The following is a 22,171-nucleotide window of genomic DNA, read 5'->3' on the forward strand; positions in this document are numbered from 1 at the left end:
ACGATTATTACCTGTCCCAAGTACACGTAGTCTTTTACAACTTCAAGTGCACTCTAACCTACCTCGAAGCACTATTCTCTTCAGAGATTGTTGTACAATACTTCTGTTTCCTGCCGTAGAATTTTAAGATGTACTTTTCCGCTCTCCTTGTCTATTTCGGTATTCATGGGTTGCAATTCGTTACTTTAGTTACTCAGCAATCCAATTTCATCAACGAAGCACTGGTTACTATGGTACTCCTCATTATTCTTACCCCTATCTCCTCCTATTTTAGGCATATGAAAGCCTCTTGTAAGCACGCGGTAAATAGCATTGGGAAGATTGCATCCCTTTGTCTTACACCATTCTTCATTGGTATTCTGTCCCTCTTTTTAGGGAGCACTATAGTGACAGTTGATGTTAAAACATAGTTTGTGGACGCCCTGCTTCATCAGTGCCAGCATGACTGCTGATATTTCCATAGAATCAATTACAGCGTTAACCTATGAAGGCTATGTGTAGTGGTTGGTTGTATTCTGAGCATTTCTCTATTACCTGATTGATAGTATGAGTGTGATCAACCGCTCTATTACCAGCAGCTTTGCCTCTTTTAATTATTTGCAAGGCTTTTCTGACTGCTTCGGTCTATACTTGTGGGGTGTCAGCTGGGGTACTGCTAGTTCTTACAATAAGGTCATGGTTGTCCCGGTTTTTGCGCAGATCTCTCTAAAACTCCTCCGCTATTATAACTATCCTATATATATCGGTTGTTACTTTGCCATCCTTGTCCCTTAGTGCATACACCTAGTTTTTACCCATTCCAAGTTTACTCTTTGCCACTGTGATGCTTCCTCCATTATTTGAATCGTGTTAAATTTTCTCCATGTTATAAATTCTTACAACGGATACGTTGTGCTTATTGATCAACTTCGAAAGCTACCAGTTGTATTCTTTTTGTTGTGTTTGAGGCTTTCATGCGATGACATTTATTCATAAGGTTCTTCGTGTCTTGAGTAAGCTTGTCAGTGTCCTGTTGAGCTACCGTACCTCCAACTTGTACTGCGCACTCCGTAATGATACTCGTCAGGTTCATTGCGTCAACGTTAAGGCTGGTTTCCCCAATAAAAGCAGAGTATCTGTTTTGAAGCGATAGCCTGAATTCCTGTTATTTCCCTTTCATTGCTAGCTCATTCATTGGCTTCTTGTATATTGGTATATATTGACACTTTTTCAAGCCTAGGCTGAACCAATACTTTACCATTCTATGGTCACTGCATCATACCTTGCCAAGTACTTCCAGACTCTGCACTATGCCACAGTGCGCACTGACTATAGGGTGTATTTCGCTCTTACTTTCAACATTACGGCTCCTCAATGTCCACTTACGGTTCCCTCGTTTTCGGTAGAAGGTATTCAAGATCCGTAAGATCTTGCGTACTTCGAATTCTAGTAATAGTTTTCCTGTGGCAATTCTAGTACCGATGCCATAACATTCCACTGCTTAGTCGCTAGCTTGCTTCTTCCCTACCTTGGTATTGAAGCCATCCATCAGTATAGCTTATTGTGTTTTTACTCTACTCATGACCAATTTTACGTCTACATAAAAGCTTTCAACTAAAGTGTTCACCATGGCTGGACGTAGGTGCGTAAGCCTGTATCACCTTCAAATTTTATCTCTTAATGAGTTCAAATACAATACTTATCACCATTTCACTATTGCTATAGTATTCCTCTATGTTTCCAGCTATATGTATGTGGATATGGGGCCCCGTGCTAAGTTCTCTTTTGTCGGCCAAGCCACGATAGCAAACGACATGCGCATTCCTTAGCACTTGATAAGCCTCATCTGTCCTCTTAACATCACTGAGTCCTATCTCATCTCATTTAACACCCTCTAGCTCATCGAGCAGTGCAACTAGACTTGCATCACTGGATAAGGTTCTAGCATTACAGGTTGCCAATTTCAGGTTCCAATGGCGGCCTCCCGGACCCAGATTCTTCGCGCCCTCGGCCGCGTTGCAGACATGACCACTGACGTAATTAGCTGCTTCGCAGCTGATGGGGACTGAGGGCCGTAGATTAATTGACGTATGCATGTCAGAGGGGGTGGCCAGACATTGCACCAGTGTGGCCAATTCTTCCGTGGTGAGGCAGTGCGTTACCGGTGGTGGTCACCAGTGAGGCCGCACCCCAGGACTCCTAATGCAATTTCATCCCCAAGCGGATAATTTTTTTTTTCAAAATCTGGTTGTAAACTGCGCCGCATCGGCATATCATTCACGGACCTCTTGCATGTGAAGCTGATACGCTAAACACAATACCATCTCTGCATCTATGCGTCTTGTAGTACTGTCCACAAAATATTCTGGACAGTTCGTCTTATGCGACTTGTTTTTATGGTGCTTTTCTGAACAGAGATTGAACCGTACTGGGTAAGAAGAGCGACGAACATGGTGACCGAAATCCGCGATGCCTACGTGAGGGCCCTGCAGCACTCAAGCTGGCTCAGCACCGACTTTAGACAAGCTGCAATAAAGAAAGTCAGAGACATGGTGTCCTACGTGGGAAGTCCCGGCAAGCACTTAGATCCTGAGTTCGTCGAGGCGTTTTACAGTCAGTATTTTCAAGTATGCATGGCTCTAATACACTACATAAATAAAGGCATGTACATGGAGAAGCCCTGCTGTGTATCGAACGGGATAGGATGTTTGCCCTGTATCATTGCTCTGTCTTACCTTCATCGTCCATTTTCAACAAACAGGGTTAAAATCATGCAGTTTTTTATTGTAATGCCAGTTGTGAATTCCCTGTGTGGTTTGACAAGAACTATTCACTTACCACCTCAAATTTTTCAAAGTCTGGGATCTGCACAGGCTATGGTAGGCATGTGTAATTGTCAGTTCAAGTGCAATTGTCATTCCAACTGCCCCAACTTTTGATTATGAGGCATGTATAACTTCAGTTCTGTTCCCGCAACTTTTGCGCAGCAGGTTTGTTTGAACTTCAATCAATGGTCGAAGAAAAGAATGTACTTCACCTACAGTATTTACACTATGCAGTACAGTTCATAGCAATTTGTTCACTCAGTTTTAACTTTGACTGCAATTATATACGCATGAAAGGCTGCTTCACGGCTCCCTTATCGCGAAGATTGTTTAACACTTACCGAACTTGCGGTTTGAAGAAGCACAAAGATCGAAGAAAAATACGGGTTTTGTTCAGACTCATGTTCAGCGCACACAATACCACCTTAGTTCTTTTACTATCCAGAGTTATATAATACTTGCCAATACCTTCTACACAAAGAATCCTGTGACGCGAACTAAAAAGCAGGTACCCCCGCTTGTCCTGCGCTCCGCAGAAAGTGTTTCGGCGGCGAGTGTTCATTGCGTTTACTTCTACACATCTATATGCCTCGACGATCAAGGTAACATGTATAGCACTACCAGCGGCAGCATTAATCGTAGACGCCGCGCCAATGTCGGGATGGCCTCACGTGGACGCTACCGGAAGTTGTGTAGGCTGTGAGTGCTACTCCGAAAACAACCCTGAACTTTGAGAGACCCCTTGACCAATTGGGAATGCGAGGCACATCGCAGGCATCTGGTCAAAAATGCATTGATCTGGCCGGCCACTAATCATGTCGCCATAGTAAAATGCACCGGCAATTCTTACAATGCCAACCATTCAATGTAGTGAAACACCTGTTCGCAGTGTGAATAAATGACTGCGCAAGTGATCCCAGGGGGCTTCCCTTGTGTAACTTCCCGTTTATAATTAGTCGCCCTTGGCAGCACATAGTTTATTTCGCAATTGTCGCATAGAACTTCATAGTAGTTCTCTGGAACAGTTTTAATAATGGTGAGTCTTTTTACTTAAATGCAAATAAAATATAGCGAATAAAACTGCAGGTGACATAGAAATAAACGGGCCTACTTACGAATGTAGATTTACATGACAAGTGTTTTCGTAACTTCAAGGCCTCTTTCGATGACATCTCTGAAGTAACACAAAAAAACGGGGATATTTTGTTTCCTACATCTAACAGAAGTCCTAAAGAAAGGCGACTATTCACAACAAATAAGATAATATTTATTTGGGCGGGCTCTGCAGCATCTTTCGACCCGCGGCAGGCCACAAGTCAAATAGCATGTACACACATTCCACGCGACACCTCCGGGTTACACCTAACACAAGATCACATCAAAAATATGCGGAAAAAAAGGTAATGCTGCGTCAATAGCCCTACGGTGGAGTGCGGAAGCAGTTGTTTTGAAAGCTTATGCACTCTTCTCATTTCGGGGGAATACAAACAGCTTCTGCTTGCTGAAATCATGAGATTGATATGACTTTAAAGCATTTGTATTCAACCCTCCCTGTGAGGTTGCAAATTTTAACCGTTCTCCGAAGCAGTCACTACTTTAGCAGTCATATCGCTTGTGTATCAGTGATATCACTACGAATGAACAATTATAACTCCTCTAGTTTTCAAAAATTGTTTACATTTGAGAACCAGCGTGGTTTTCTTGTAAGTTATAGGTACGACTTTTGTTGCATATGTTAGCATATAAAAGTGCAACTTACTCAGACCAACTCTAGAAGCATAGTATACTTTGAACTAACTCAGACTCGGGCTAATTATAATTTCGTGAGCTGGACTCACTCAGACTCACACTGATCAAATTATTACTCACCTGGACTTACTGGGACTCAAACTTACCAACTTCTCACTCAGCTCACAGGGTTTCCTAACTATACACTAGAAAGAAGTGTGGCGCTAGTGTCTACGGAAGCTGCAACGCACGGTACCTCAGAGAGCATGGGAAGCATGGGTAGTACCCGGATTTGTTGGATTATCGTACTCCTGGCTACTTCGGTGTTCTTGTGGCTAAGAGCTGTTCTTTCATGAAACTTGAACAGCAATTCTTCAGCGCTTGCGTTTCACCCCTAATTTTTTTGCCAACCTTTTGAAATCAGGTCGTTAAGTTCAGTAGGGTTTCTTCTTTTCTTCAAAACAAACCGAAATACAGCAATAAACAAAGCCACAAGTGCCATCCACCACCCGCAAATATGAATACTAGGCAAATCTGTGTACTTCTTATCAATCCCATGGTCGCTGAACGATCGGACCACCCGAGTCCCCTTTAGCTATTTCAGAAAATTCTATGACTCAGCTGGACTCACCCATATTCACAGCTTGATCAGACTCTGAGTGAGTGCAAGACAGTAAACTCAAGAGTGTGTCACCGCTTATAGGTTCGTTAGTCCTCTCGCTCAGAACCCTACGCGGATGCGCCGCTTGACCTCGAAGCGCTGTTCCCGACTTGGGTAAAAGCTCTGAGTCTCTCTACTCAGTATATGTGGACCGACACAACAACCCCGCTCTACGACGAGACTGCTTACGTCTCTTATTATACTGGTTCCAGCAACAATATCATTGTACCGACAGCATCCCTGCTTCCCCCCTTCACGAATACGCATGGAGTTGACGCCCTTAACTACGGTGGCCTGGGAATGGTACGTATACATTATTTCATTGATGTGTTTTTTCACCTAATTATTCAACGAAAACCAGTTTTTCAGGGTTACCATATTTACTCAAACGTAATACACTTTATTATCCTGGTTTTCGCTACCTCAAGTTGAATCTCACTTGTTATTATTTACCCTATATTATAGTTGTCTTAAAGTGCAATGACGCACTGAATTATTTTATTTCTGAAAACCAGTTCTTCGGTGTTGCCTTGTTTCCTCGAACGTAACACGCGTTATTTACCAGATTTTCGCAACCTGAAGTTGACTCTTACTTGTTATTACGTATCCTATTTTCAAGTTGTCTAAAACTGCAACGATGTACTCAATTGTTTCATTTCTCTTTCCTTTTTTCTTGCTGGAAGTCTTCCCTAACATCACAGTCTTAGTCGCGTGACAATCGAGTGAATATGCCACACTAGCGTACAAAAATATTCAATTAGGTTTCAGGGCGGTAATGCATATTTTATATATTCATTATTTTTTTCTTTCTTAACATTAACAGAAAATTGAGTGAAGGCGTAAGGCTTAGGAGCCTCACAAAGGGCTTTCGCTGCAAATGAACTGAGCCACATCGGCCATGATAAGCACTTATCGAATTACAATTAATAGGAATAAAAAGGAGATAAAGAAATTAATGTAACGCCTACAGTCACAATCATCATCATCATCATCATCAGCCTGACTGCGTCCACTGCAGGACAAAGGCCTCTCCCATGTTCCGCCAATTAACCTGGTCCTGTGCTTGCTGCAGCCACTTTATACCCGCAAACTTCTTATTCTCATCTGCCCACCTAACCTTCTGTCTCCCCCAACCCGCTTGCCTTCTCTAGGAATCTAGTTAGTTACCCTTAGTGACCAGCGGTTATCCTGTATACGCGCTACATGCCCAGCCCATGTCCATTTCTTCTTTTTGGAGAGTACCTATGTAACCTGCGGTTCGCCGATGACATTGCATTGCTGAGTAACTCAGGGGACGAATTGCAACTCATGATTACGGAGTTAGACAAGCAGAGCAGAAGTGTGGGTCTTAAAATGAATCTACAGTAAACAAAGGTAATGTACAACAACCTCGGAAAAGAGCAGCGCTTTGAGATAGCTAATAGTGCACTTCAAGTTGTAAAAGACTATGCCTACTTAGGGCAGGTAATATTCGCGGAGCCGAACCACGAGATTGAAGTAACTAGAAGAATGAGAATGGGGTGGAGCACATTTGGCAAGCACTCTAAAATTATGACAGGTAGATTTCCACTATCCCTCAAGAGGAAGGTATATAACAGCTGTATCTTGCCGGTACTTAGCTACGGAGAAGAAACCTGGAAACTTATAAAGAGGGTTCAGCTTAAATTGAGGATGGCGCAGTGAGCAATGGAAAGAAAAATGGCAGGTGCAACCTTAAGAGACAAGAAAAGAGCAGAGTGGATTAGGGAACAAACGGAGTTTAACGATATCACGGTAACAATAAATGATTGTTCATCACAAACAAACATATAAACAAGAATTGCAGTGTTCATTGTATTAGCGCAAAACAAAGACATGTGCTTGACAAAAGCACAATAGATTGGTTTAAAAAATAGCCACGTGGCCTAATACTTGCACCAATAAAAACATAGAATACATCATAGGCAAGCAGAAAGAAACTCAGGTGAACATTTGGCAGAAGTTTGTCTCGTTGAAAGAAGAATGAGACAATGGGAATACTCCAACCGAAAATTGTATTCAGAAACCCGAAGTTTCGAAGCGAGACCCGCTTCTTCTTCAGGGGTGAGAAAGCCAGAGAGGTGCGGTGCTTATATACGGTTGCTTGACTAGCGTTATAGGCTCGCCGCGACCCGTCGGAAGCCCTGACAGTAGAAGTATCGCAATATCCCAGCGGAGTGGTTTATGTTTCGCGCTTTCAGCTGAACGTGCCAGGATTCGAGGAGGAGTCCTTTCTTTTTGTAGAATCCCTGCGTCGTCCGGGTAGATGTGGGGGTTCGTTTGCTGTTGAGTTTACGGAGTTCCTTTTTGTACAGTCGCGTCGTTTCAAGGAAGTTCTTTGTTTCTACAATATAGAGGAAGTGGGGCAGTGGGCGCAGGAAAACCAGTATACGATGTCTTGAGATTTCTCCGCAGGCACGTGATCTTTGGGGCGAGGAAGAAAGCTGCAAATAATGGTTGATGGCCTGTATGTGATGTTGACCCCTGCCCTTTTCAGTATATGAGCTATTGTTTCATTCGCGCCTGTGACGTATTGCATTGACGCGCATTGTTGTTACGGCGACAAATGTGCCGCGTTTTTACTCTTGCGTGGAGATCTGCGAACAAACGCTTTCGTGTAGCCATTGGCGCTGAGGTTACTGATTATTCTGTCCTTTTTACCCTTCCATCGTTGTGGTGACGAGCAACTTCCTTCGGTCCTTCGAAAAAGGCTTCACATAACAGAAAGCTTGTGGCATGTGGGGTGCTTTGGGCTGATTCGAACATAGCATCCTGCGTGCGTGGGTTTCCTGAACACCGAAAAGGAATACTCTGTTCGTGCCTTCTCATTAGTTTACATAGAAAGGAGAAAGCCGAATGGTTCTCTCTTTTCACTGTGTGTCATGCTCAACAGAGTTCAGGCATGCGAGCAAGTTGTCGACCTCACCAAGCTTCACCACATAGAAGCAATCATCCGCAATGCGCACAAACACCTTCGGTTTGGGCTCAAACGCGGAAAGCGCCTACTTCTCAAGGTCCTCCACTACAAGCGCTGCCACTGTGGCTGATATCGCTGCTGCTGTGGCGGTTCCACTGGAGCGCTTGAAAAGGGCGTTGTTAAAAGTGCAACAGTGCTGGAGAAGTAGAATTCTAACAGTCGGCCAATCTCATCAACCTAAAGCGATTTTCTGTCGATGAAGGTAGAGTCACCATCTAGCGCCCGATGCGTCATAAAAAGTGCGAGGTGAACGGGCACCCTGGTTAAAATGTAAATCCCACCGAAGAACACCATGCAGTCGTTTTCATCCATGTTCACGTTGGACGTCATTTCCACGAAATGCCCCGAGTGTTGTGTGCAGGTTTCTCTCTTACGGCACTCGGGACATTTCGTAGAAATTGCATCCAACATGAGTCTGCTTGAAAATGACTGCGTGGAGTCCTTCTATGTGATTTTCAATTTCATCAGGGTGCCCGTTCCCTTCGCACTTTCTGTGACGCACCGGGCGCTCGATGGTGACTCCACGTTGATAGAAGACCGCTTTCTGTTGATGAGATAGGCAGGCTGTTGGAACTCTGCCTCTCCATCACCTATTTTTCTTTCAAAAATGTCTTTTTCAAGCGTTCCAGTGGAACCACTACGGGGGTGGCGACTACAGTTGCAGCACTTGTAATGAAGGACATTGAGAAGCGGGCGCTTTCTATATTTGACCCCAAATCCAAGATGTCTGTGTAATTCGTGGACGACTGCTTCAGAGTGGTGACGTCTGGCAAGGTCGACAACTTGCTCGCATGCCTGAACTCTGCTAAGCATTGCATGCAGTTCAAAGAGAAAAGAAAGCACAATTTAGGTCTCCTTTTTCTAGAGGTACTAGTAAGAAAGCGACAACAGAGCCTGTACTTTTTGTTGTTCATGGAATCCACCCACAAAGCATGTTACCGTGAATTCAGCTTGAACAGCCCACATACCACAAGCTTTCTGCGATGTGAAGCCTTTTCGGAGGGCCGAAGAAAATTGCTCGTCACCGAAACGACTTATGGAGGAAAAGGACAAAATAATCAGTGACCTCGGTGCCAACGGCTACACAAAAGCTTTTAGTCACACAGCTTTCCACAAGAGTAAAAACGTGGCACCTGAATTGCATCAACGACAATGCGGGTCATTACAATACGTCGTCGTGGCACCAGCGAAACAATTGCCCGCATACTAGAAAGGGCAGAGGTTAACATCACATTCAAACCATCCAACACTCTTGGCAGCTTCATTGCTCGCTCAAAAGATGACGCGCCTGCGGAGAAATCTCAAAGTGTCGTATACCAAATTCAGTGGGCCTACTGCTTCGCTTGCTATATTGGGGAAACAAAGAAGGTCCGTGAAATGACTCGACAAGACAAGAATGAACTCCGTCAATCGAACAGCCAACGAAGCGCAGTAGCAGGACACTGCGAGCGGTTTGATCACCACATCCGTCAGGACGACGCAGTAATCCTGAAAAAAAAATGGCCCCGTATCTGCATGTTTCACTGCAAATGTCGTCGAAAGACAATTGTCTTGCGTCTGAAGAGAGTGAACAAAACGTTTATTTGATCTTCTGCACGAGAAAATCGATTAATCGTGTTGTGGAGGCGCTGCATTACAGAGTCTCATTCCACGCCGCGAAGGCGAACGAGCGCATCGAGGCATATTAGACACAAGCGCTATCTGGCAGCTATCTTCGAAAACAAAAGGAACTGTCTCGGGTGCGATAAGGTGTAGGATGCAAAGCGGTGCGCAGGTGAAACCACCGTGTCGTCTTAGCAAAGCGTTGGAAACACTTGCCTTTTTTGGGCGTCGTGTTGCAATGTCAACGCAGCGTGATAGCGCTACGGTCCCTAGAATTAATTTTGTATGCCGTCTTTAGTATAAAAACACATACAAAATATTAATGTTTTGTTATGGTGCCTTCAATATTCGCAGTAATTGCGGTTTCATTACCAATCGCACAACTATGAGCGCTGAAGCTTGAGCAACATTGACGCTGCTGATGGGGTTGGTCATTTGAGGTAGCATTTGGTGTCGTTTTGGGTATTGTTTTGGGTATCGGACACACAGAAAAATGTACAGACAAGCAGCCCCAAAAAAAGACTATTGTCCTTAAAAACACTCCCATAGTCGATGGCGCACAACCGGAAAAAAACACGTGCTAAGCCCCCAAAAAAAACCAATAAAAGAAAACGTAAAACCAAAAATGCACTGGGTTATGTTACGGTCATGAAAGGCAGTTTCACATCTCTTATTATAACAGAGGCTTCCCTGACGCACTTGTCACCTCATTTCGTAATTCGATGCGCTTACAGTATTAAAGCCGATAGCCTTTGTTGGGAACCTTCTATACAAAAATTTTAGTCTATCCTTCTGTTTGTTTGTCTGTCTGTCTGTCTGTACATTTGTCTGTTTGTCTACCATTACCGCAAAGCGGGTACTCTAAACAGCACCAGCCGATACCCCGAACGGCTGATCCTATGCGCAGTGCCCACCAATGTTGCTCAAGAATGCGCGTTCATACGTGTAAGATTGTTCATTAAAAAGTTGTTATTGCGCATATCTGAGGCACCATAACAACACACATGTATTCTGCATGTTCGTCTTTTACTAGAAAAGCCCCGCCGCGGTGGTCTAGTGGCTAAGGTACTCGGCTGCTGACCCGCACTTCGCGGGTTCGAATCCTGGCTGCGGCGGCTGCGTTTCCGATGGAGGCGCGGAAATGTCGTATGGAGGCGGAAACACCGCATATATATATATATATATATATATATATATATATATATATATATATATATTACGTGTGAAGCGATGGTTGGTAGAAGCTGAAGAAGAAGTGAGATTGGAATAAACATGGGGTATGAGCCAGGCCACGTCACCTGTTCATTAGCTTCACACGAGTCGACAGGATGAAGACCTGGCCACAGCCCATCAACCTGGCATCAATCACAAAGCCACCGGCAGTACGCCTCGACTTAATATCGACCACAGAAGAGGTGATCTCAGTCGCATGCAGTTCCTGGCATCATGGCAGAGCCATCTACTGACCTTCCTATCCCCAAGTACACCGGAGCAGCGGAAGATGGACCTGTACAGGACTGGTTCGACCTGTTCCAGCTCCACGCTACCGCTGCATCATGTTCGGAACGGGAGATGGTTACAAACTTCAGCGACTATGTGACTGGTGAGGCATTCAAATTTTACCTTACTCACATCTTCGACAACGACGAATTGTGGCAGACGATCAAAGAAGAGATGATCACTCGTTTTAACGACTATGACCAAGACCTACTTGTTACCGACCATCGGGAGGAAACCGCACACTATAGTCAATTGCCTAAGCAGTCCTCAAGCATTCGAATTCCCAACGTGAATCGACAATTGCCACAAGACGAAGTGGCATATGAGTTTACTTTCAGAAGACCATGCATGCTTGGGGAAAAACCTAACCATCAAGCGCGCCTCTCTTCTGCACGAAAGCCGGCATTTCGAAAGTCCTCCCTCCGGCCTATGACGCGAGACGTTGCTCACCGACCTGATGCTCTTAATTCTTCGTCTCGCATACGCGGTCCACCACGCGGTTTTCCATCACGCAGCTCTTCGAGCGCTCCTATCACTCACCATTTGCCTCATAAGGACGCCGCAACCACGGTAGACGACCTGACGCTTCACGAAAATACCTTGTCATGTGATGCTCCTTCCGGACGGGTTCATTCATCATTGTGCGGTGCACACACACTAGACAGTCAAAACAAAGCAGAAGATTCAGACAAATCGAGCTTCGCACGCTGCCAAGCGCAAGAGCCCTTCGTAGTGAACAGTGCAGAAGAAGCCTCCAAAGAACTTTTTGTCGAACCTAGTGCACCACCTTCATTTTCTTCTGAGAATCGCGACAACCCAACGACTACCAACTATTTATTAGTCACACCAACTATCAAAGTAAAGCAGGCTCGTGTTACAAAAGGAATACCACCTCTTCGGGTTCCGCAACATCAACAGTGCCATCAAGAACTCAAAGAACTCCAGAAAATACGGCATTCACATCAAGCGCAACGACAAACTAATATGAGATCACAAGCAGACTTGTGGCTTAAGGATGATCGTCAGACACGACACCAACCAAAGGAAAGACCAAGTCAGTATCTGAGCCATATTCGTAGAAGGAAACGTTAAGGAAGTCTTCTGTACGAGATATCAAGGCTTCATGTACAATTCTACCGATGGAGATACCACCACAGGAAAGCACGAAACAGACTGAACGTTACCGTTTGCAAATTGCAGGTACACAGAAATCGTTTCATCCAATTCAGTTCTCGCAAACGCAAGCTTGAAGCAATGCTTCTGTCTCAGCCACGACAAAGTATACAGTACCCACGGCAGAAAACTCGGAACCTACGACGTCCAACCTTCCAATTCTACAAGGGCGTCCAGACTCGTTGGTTCTTCACCGCTGCTGAAGCCGTGTCATGGTCAGTGCAGTTGTGCAGGACGCAATTATCTTCTCCAGAATGCCCCAGTCAGCTTTGTCCACCCGAAATCCTGCGTACACCAGACTGCTGCACTATCTCCTGAAGTCTTCGAAAGTTTACAGAACTCCCCTGAAGCATAGAACCGATTATGAATTTTGGCATTTGTGATTTTTCGATCTCTCTTTGTTTACTACTGCTTGTTCGTAATCCATGCCTTTTTTTCGTGGGGAGGGGGAATCCTGTGACGTATGAAGCGATGGTTGGTAGAAGCTGAAGAAGAACAAGTCAGAATAAAATAAACATGGGGTAGGAGCCAGGCCACGTCACCCATTGATCATAGCTTCATATATATATATATATATATATATATATATATATATATATATATATATATATATATATATATATATATATATATATATATATATATATATATATATATATAGATATATATATATATATATATATAGAGAGAGAGAGAGAGAGAGAGAGAGAGAGAAATTGAAGGGAAGGCACGACAGGTCCGGGTATTTTCTATATTGAATGAACTTGCAGATAGCACATTTGAAAAGGAAATTGGAAATTGTATTTACTAACATTTCGGCCGTGGCACGGCCTTCGTCAGAGTAAGTAGGTATGATACAATTCAGCCGCTTTTATAGGCTCACGTGATGAACTCTCGGTACAGCAGCTAGGACAATCAAAGTAAAAAGTGGTAATCTGTCAGAACCTTGTGTTGACATGACTGACATGCGACGGGTGCATGAATATACAAGTTTCGAATTTCGTTGCGCATCGACACGTGGGGCACAGTATGGTTGGCAGGACATGTAAAAGAGCTCTGAAGTAAAGAAACCACAGTTGACTAACATACATTTTAATATACACTAAAATATTTTACTAATCTAAGAAGTCGTGTTGTTACAGTGTGAGGCAGGTGAGCTTTCCTACGTTTTCATTGATACCTGAACGAATGGTGTTAAATTTGTGGATCGAAAAGGATTCCCTCACTTCCCTATCGTGATTTGTTTTGAAACCGGACTTAATAATAGTGGCCCTAATTTTGTCGAAACCATGGCCAGGCATACTGACGTGCTTCGACAGTGGTATATTAGGGAGGCTTACGGCATGTGCACGGTGATTATTAAAACGAATTCTGAAACTTGTCTCTGTTTGACCTATGTACTGAGCTCCGCATGTTGAACACTCGAGAAGATAGATGACGTTGATACTATCACACGTGTAGATCCCATTTATCTTTAAAGAAAAACTGGACGATGTACTTTAAACTGTTTTAGATGTCGTCATGTGCGCGCACACTTTGCAACGTGGTTTGTTGCAGGGACGACAGCCTTCATGATGTGAACACGTGGTTTTAGATGAGGTTAGAAAGTCACGAAGGGTCCACGATAGTCGGTAGACCACGCGTGGTTGTTCTGTAAAGATTTCTTTGAGCCGCTCGCTCTGTAATAAAATGTTGAAATGTTTCTTTAGGATATGGTTCACATTTGGAGCTGAGGCTGCATGTGTCAAAATTAGATTAGTCCGCGAATAATCTTTGGGTCTTTTGTTAGTACTCAGCAGGTCTGAACGGTCGAGCTCTTCCGCACATTTGATGGCGTCTGTGATTATGCTGGCCGGATAGCTCTGTTTTTCGAGTGCGCTCCGAAGTTGTTCGCAGTGGCGGAAAAATTCACTGCTATCAGAGCATATTCTTTTAAAACGGACTGCTTGACTGTAGGGAATACTAGTTTTATTGTGTTTCACGTGACTACTACTAAAGTGAAGATATTGCTGCCTATCCGTGGGTTTCCTGTAAAGATCAGTTATCAGCTTCCTGTTACGTAGAGTGACCATGACATCAAGGAAGCTTATGTTTACAGGTAAATATGAGTGCGAAAAATAAATCGCCCGATGAGCGTTGTTAAGATTTGCTATGAAAGAAAGAAGTTGTGATTCACTATGGTGCCAGATTAGGAAAATGTCGTCGATGAACCGCTTATAGTAGAATGGTTTATATTCACAATTTGCAAGAACTTTGTTTTCAAGGAGCCCCATAAATATGTTTGCGTAGTTTGGTCCAATTCTTGTGCCCATAGATGTACTGCTAATTTGAACATAATGTTTTCTATCGAATTCAAAATTGTTAGGTTCAAGAATGAGCTTAAGCAACGTAGCTAACGTAGATGCGGAAACTGGTTTGTCGGCGTCGCAATCGTTGTACGCGCAGATAACTGCCTCGATGCCATCTGAGTGAGGGATATTAGTGTATAGTGACGTGGCATCTAACGTAACGAGAAACGAATTTTGAGGAACCTGTAGGTCAACAATATCTGATAGAAAGTGATTGGTATCTTTAATGTAAGAAGAAAAGCTGGACGTAATGGTGTTGATGAGGCTATCTACATAACGGGAAAGGTTCTCAGTCACTGTTCCAATTCCAGAAATTATTGGTCTACCGGGATTACCTCTCTTATGAATTTTGAGAAGAACGTAAAACTTGCAAGCTACTGGGCTCAACGGTATTAGGGATTTCAGAGTGCCATAGCTCATTTCTTTATCAATAAAGAGCGCAGTCAAACTATCACGAACAATATCTTTGAACTCGTTTGTTGGGTCATGATCTTGCCGCTAGTAATATGATGCATCACTAAGCTGCCTATGGCCTTCGCTGATATATTTGCTTCTGTCCATTACAACAATGGTGCCTCCTTAATCTGCACGTTTTATAATTATGTCAATACGACTAGCGAAGGATTCAATTGCTTGTTGCTCTCTGTCAGTAAGGTTGCGGTGCAATGGTGTACGTTCTTTATATGCCTGCACGACATCGCGTTGTACAGCTCTCATATAAAGGTCCAGACATTTGTCTCTCTGGGAGGGAGGTGTCCAATATATATATATATATATATATATATATATATATATATATATATATATATATATATATATATATATATATATATATATAGAGAGAGGTCGTAGGTTCGATTCCTTCTCATGGTAAGTTATTTTTTCACCCACTTTTCTTTCTTCTTAATTACATTGCATTGGTTCTAATAACTTGCCCCATACATTCCTTGGAATTATTGTCAGCTAGATCTCATTATTATTGTGTCATAACACGGAAAAACAAGGCCTTCCGTAGACACCTCTTTCCTATATGTGTATGTATATATATATATATATATATATATATATATATATATATATATATATATATATATATATATATATATATATATATATATATATGCGAGAGGTGATTTATTTGCACTTAAGCTGTTGGCAACACACTTCGCTATAGCTCGCGCCTCTGCTGCGCAAACAAAATTTCGGTCCTTGCGCCGATCTACTTTCTTCTCATTACAATTAGCCCCCACAGAAAAACGAGTCATCCTGACAACTCTCACCTTCAGGGGTTTTGTAACCGTTATACGGCTTGAGGCTTCGAACGTGTACGACCTCGCAGTTACAACGTTGCCTATCAGAAGGTGTTGTAAGAAGCTCAATAAGGTAGTTCACCAGAAAAAAGTTTTATGCAGACAAGGTAAGGTCTATCATACTTCGGAAGAAGTTTAGAACAGAGCCTCAGTGTGCGATGCGGCACTGACAAACACACGAGGACCCCGGGCAAAAAAGCGGGAGTCGTGTTTTGGGCATCATAAATTGCTTTCTGGCGGTTCTGTTAATCTGAAGTAAAGCAGCGGGTCACCTAGCGTAATTCTTTTGCGTGTCTGCTGATATCCAAAAAAGGAGGGCATTCGGAGGCCTCTGGTCATAGGGTAGAATGTTGTCGATTGTGTGCTAAGGGTGACGGCCGTAAAGGAGATAAAAGGGGATAAACCAGGTTGTGGCTTCCGTCGTGGTAATATAGGCGTAGGTTATGTACGGCAGAACCAGGTCTCAATTAGAGGGATCAGGTGAGACAGCAAGCATGTCACCAAGAGTTTTAATAAAGCGCTCCGTTGTGCCATTGGTCTGCGGATGATAATCAGTGCATGTGCAATGAACAATAGCACAGTCAGCAAGCAATTTATTTTTGACCTCGGATAGGAATTTGCGGCCTCCATTGCTGAGCACTTCTTGAGTGCCTCCGTGATGCAGTACAAAACATCGCAGTATGAAAGTGTTGACCTCTGGCGCTGTAGTAGAGTGGAGAGCAGCAGTCTCCGCATAGCGACCTAAATGATCAACAGCACCTGCCGGACCAGGTGGCAAGACGAAAGACCAAAAAATATCAATGCCGACACGATCTGAGGAGTCGGGACGGGCATGGCAACAATTTTAGCTTTCTGACTGAGATGTTACGTGAAAGGAACTGTCGCTTCGGCACAGCTGGAATGGCACCCAAAAGGGGGAAGATGACAACGTAGTTGTAGTGTGTTGGTCTCTCGAGCTTCCCCCGTTGGCTTGCATGACGGTGCGCTCTTTAAGCCGTTAGGAAGACCTGCTGTCGGTGAACAAATCTTTCAGGTAACATCTTTTGGTGGAATGTGCAGGGTCTTCACACAACGTAACTCTGGAACTCCGCAGTGGACGCTAGCTTTGTCCAGCCGCGATGCCTGAAACCAGCACTCAGGCCTCGCCATCCGCGCCGGCTCCATCACCTGTTTTTCCACCCTCCACCCATCTTCTTGACCCTTGCACGTTTTCCGGGATGGACAGCACGGACGTCGAAGAATGGCCCGCATTATTCGAGCGCGTCAGCAAGCACTACAGGTGGGACGTGACGCTTATGCTGGCAAATATTTTATTCTACTTACGGGGTACGGCAGGCGCCTGGTACGAGACGCATGAAGAAGAATTAACCAGCTGGGACACATGCAAGCGAAAGCTCCGCGACTTAATTGGTCGGTCAGTTGCTCGTCAGATGGCAGCCAGGCAAGAACTCGCGTCGCGTGTTCAATTATCTATGGAGTCATACGTCACGTACATGCAAGACGAACTGGAACTGTGCCGGAGGACAAACCTGGAAAGCCGCACAGCGATGCTGACTGCTTATCCCGGAATCCCTTTGATCCACCTAACTCCACTGATTTGGAACCTCATGCGCGCGTTTTAGCCATCACTGACTTTCTGAACGTGGCCGACGAACAGTGCCGAGATCCAGCGCTGCTCACCATCATTTACCGCCTTCAATCGCATCATACCGGCCTTTCCCTTAGTAGATTCCTGCTTCAGGACAACGTTTTGTATCGCCGCAACTCACACTTCGACGGCGCGGAATTTCTACTCGTCGTACCACGTCACCTGCGAAAGGGTGTCCTGCGACAATTTCACGACGCTCCAACTTCTAGACATCTAGGAGCCTCCTGAATTTACGACCGCGTTCTACGACGAGTATTCTGGAAGGGTCTCTACCGCTCCGTTCACCGTTACGTCACATCTTGCGACCCCTGCCAGCGCCGGAAGAAGCCTACGACTACCCCTGCCGGTCTTCTTCAACCTATTGAAGTTCCAGCCGAGCCATTTTTTTGAGTGGGGTTGGACTTGCTAGGTTCATTTCCTACTTCTACAACTGGAAATAAATAGATTGCAGTGGCCACAGATTATGCCACTCGATATGCAATCACTCGAGCGCTACAAACCAGCTGCGCAACAGACGTTGCCGAATACCTGCTCTACGACATTATTGTGAAGCATGGCGCTGCATTTTACCTGCTCACAGACCGTGGTCGCTACTTTCTATCTCGTGTGGTTGATGATCTACTCCGATCTTGTACTACCCATCCGAACTTCACCACATCTTACCACCCTTAGACTAACGGCCTTACAGAGCGCCTAAACCACACATTGACAGACATGCTTTCAAGGTACGTATCTACCGACCACACTAATTAGGACATAGATTTGCCATTCATCACCTTCGGCTTGAACTCGTCGCGTCATAAAACAGTAGGCTACTTCCCTTTTTATCTACTCTTCGGACGTCGTCCCTTACTGCCCTTCGACACGCTGCTTTCATCAGACCAACCATCCTCCACTTCGTACGCTCAGGATGCATTCACCCATGCTCTCACGAAACGCGTGGTAGCCCGCGCTCAGTTATCGTCGTCGCAGACCGCACAAAAGTCCCTTTACGACCGTCGACATAAGGATGCCGTTTTGTGCGGGATCTCTTGTTCTTCTGTGGCTCCATCTCGACGTCTCGGCCTCTGCGAGAGACTACTATCGCGATACACTCGGCCCTACCGAGTCCTTCGTCAGGTCACACTTGTGACTAATGAGATTGCCGCTACCACGAACTCATCGACTGCTGCACCCAGAACCGAAATAGTCCACGTTTCCCATCTCAAGCCCTTCCACGCGGACTAGCTCATTTAACAGACACCGAGATGGTGCCTTACCGACCGGGGTGATGATACGTGTATCGAACCGTCGCTTCGGCACGACTGGAATGGCACCCGAAAGGATGAATACGACAACGTAGTTGTAGTGGGTTGGTCTTTCGAGCTTCCCTCGTTGGCCTGCATGACTGTGTGCTCTTTAAGCCGTTAGCAAGGCCTGCTGTCGGTGAACAAATCTTCCCCGTAACAATATCAATGCCAGCGCGATCGAAGGAGTGGGGACGGGCATGGCAACAATTTTAGCTGTCTGGCTGAGATGTGCGGGTTGACTTGCGGCATTGGATTCACGGAAAGAATGAGCGGAGTTGTGTACATACCACGTCAGTAGTATCGGCGCCAAATTCTTTCGTACGCCTTGAAGACTGCTGCGTCGCCACAATGTGGGTTAGTATGGAAGGATGAGTGGATATCTGACATCAAAGCTCCTGGTACAACTAGCAACCATGTGCACCCCAGGGAGCACAGTTGCAATGGTAGAAAATATTGTCTCGAATCGCAAAATGGGTAACTTGGCGCTGAAGCGTTCGGAATGGTTGGACTTTTAAAGTGTCCGAGAGGAAGTCGAGAAGAAATATCCGTCCAAAGGTTGTTGCGTTGTTCCGCAGAAATACTGTCAAATTCAAGAGAAGACATTGTGCGCTCAGACGCAGTGTCATTGCTCGGTTTCAGGGCCTGAGGTGAGCGGTAAAGCGCGTCAGCGTGGGAATGTGTGTGCCCTGAAGGATGAACTATTTCGTATTCCTGGATTTTCAAGGCCGCACGGTCAAGGCAGCCAGGTGGGCCTTCCAACATCTAAATCAACACAGCGCGTGCTGGTCGGTGACGACGTCAAGAAAAAGGCCATATAAATATAGGCGAATTTTGCGAAACGCCAAAACAACGCCCAAGCACCTTTTCTGTCAGCTGTAGTTACTCTCCGCCTTGGTGAGTGTGCAACTCGAGCATGCCACAACGTATTCAGAGTGGCCCGGTTGACGCTGTCCGAGCACTGCACTGAAGCCTAGGCCATTTGCGTTCGTGTTGACTTCAGTGGAAGCCTTGTGGTTGAAGTAGTGAAAATTGTGTGGTGTCGTAAAGAAACGTCGCATTGATGTGAAAGCTTTGTCGCAGGCTGGTGAACACGACGACATATCTTGAGTGCCTCGAAGAGCTTGCGGCAAAAGTGATATAATTAACGGCGAGTTTCGAACGAAGCACCTGAAATAGGAATTTAGGCTTATAAAACCGTGAAGTTCTTTGATATTGGTGTGTATAGGTATTTCTGGAACGGCACGAAGTTTATAAAGATACAGAAGGATGCTGTCTTTGAAACCAACGTGTCCTGGAATGGTGAGCAGATGTAACGAGAATTGGCATTTCTTCATATTTACTTGTAACCGGGCGTCAGTTAACCAAGTAAGCACGTGCTAAAATCGGCCAAGTGTATTTAGAAATCAGAGACAACTACCACAATGTCATCGAGGTAACAAAGGCATATGTTTCATTTAGGAATATGCAGTACATTGTCCATCAATCTTTCGAACGTAGCTGACGCGCTCCACAGCCCGGAAGCCGGAAGGCATGACGGTGAATTCACATAAGCCATCTGGGGTGACAAAAGCGGTTTTGGGGTGAATTGCCTCGGCCATTAGCACCGGCCAGTAGCCCGACCGCAACACCCAATAGGAAAATAATATGGATATATATATATATATATATGTGGCTACACATGGCGCTGACTACTGACACTCCCACGTTTAAATTCACTTTTATACTCAATAAAGTGGCTGGGGTGATAGCCGCCGTGGTAGCTCAACGGTAGAGCATCGAACGCGCTATTCGAAGGTCGAAGGTTCGGTTCCTTCCCATGGCAAGTTATCTTTTCACCCACTTTTCTTTCTTCACGTTTACCTTACAATTTTGTCTAATAACCACCCCTATACTTTTCTTGGCATTATTGTCTGTTGAATTTCATTAATATGGTGTCAAAACACAGAAAAACGAGCCATTAAGTATTCAATTTGTTCGTTTACACACACACACAGGCACACACACACACACACACACACACACACACACACACACACAGATATATATATATATATATATATATATATATATATATATATATATATGTGTGTGTGTGTGTGTGTGTGTGTGTGAAAAGTGCTATGCAAGTTGTTTTTGTGTATCTTATAGTTGATATTTTCTTTTTCCAGACGATTGGGCACTCGGTGATGCGTGCACTGGATGCACGGGGCATACATTCCCTCGACGGTTATGTGCCAGATTCGAATGATGATGTGATCAAAGAATACACGAAAAGAGCGCTGTGTTTTCGGAAATCCCACAAGTCTTTTGTTTGTACACATAACGCACGTTTTCTTCTTCTAAATTTGGTCTCTTCAAGTACACACACGCACGCACAAGACCAAGCGCCTACCCACCCAAACCATCTTATATATATATATATATGTATATATATATATATATATATATATATATATATATATATATATATATATATATATATATATATATATATATATATATATATATATATATATATATATATATATATATATATATATATATATATATATATATATAGCATGCAACGCAGCAGCCGTTTTAGTTTATTTGGAACGGTTTTGAGCGGTGGGAGATTGGTCTACACGAGGGTTTGCAAACAACACTGACGAAGACCGGCCTCGCTGTCGAAACCTTTAAAAACTAAATTAGGACAACCGCTAAGTTGCGTCTCATCTCTTCCCAAGTATGCTTGGCTCATTGGAACGTATCTATACACTCGAACAGAACCCGGTGCACGTGAAAGAAACACACTGTGCATATAAAAGGAGTTTTGCTGCACTGAGGGCTGCGGGTAGCTTGGCTTTCCTCGGAGTGTGAAAGAATGTCTTGCTTACACCGGCGGTTTTGAGGAGAACCACAGTCATAATTTCCGTCTAACTGGTGATTCAAAACTGATTGCATATTCACATAGTGTGTGATGATGAGTGGGCGAAGCAGTGAGTCGTTCGGTGTTATCGTAAATAATCTGTCATTAACCAGTCATGCATTTAAATTAGTTACAAACGGTTTACAGTGATGCACTTTGTTTATTGGTCCTAAATGGCATGCTGTGCTGAGTCGAGACTTTTTTT

The 22,171-nt window shown here is 44.3% G+C and overlaps 1 non-coding gene across 1 annotated transcript; it reads left to right on the forward strand.

Annotated features, from left to right (window-relative positions):
- Positions 1–20,808: 20,808 nt before the first annotated feature.
- TRNAA-CGC (transfer RNA alanine (anticodon CGC)) lies at positions 20,809–20,880 on the forward strand. The gene has a single exon. It is a non-coding gene; the product is annotated as a tRNA-Ala (tRNA).
- Positions 20,881–22,171: the final 1,291 nt, after the last annotated feature.

The sequence above is a fragment of the Rhipicephalus microplus genome, chromosome 3 (genome assembly GCF_043290135.1).
Source record: "Rhipicephalus microplus isolate Deutch F79 chromosome 3, USDA_Rmic, whole genome shotgun sequence".
NCBI lineage: Eukaryota > Metazoa > Arthropoda > Arachnida > Ixodida > Ixodidae > Rhipicephalus > Rhipicephalus microplus.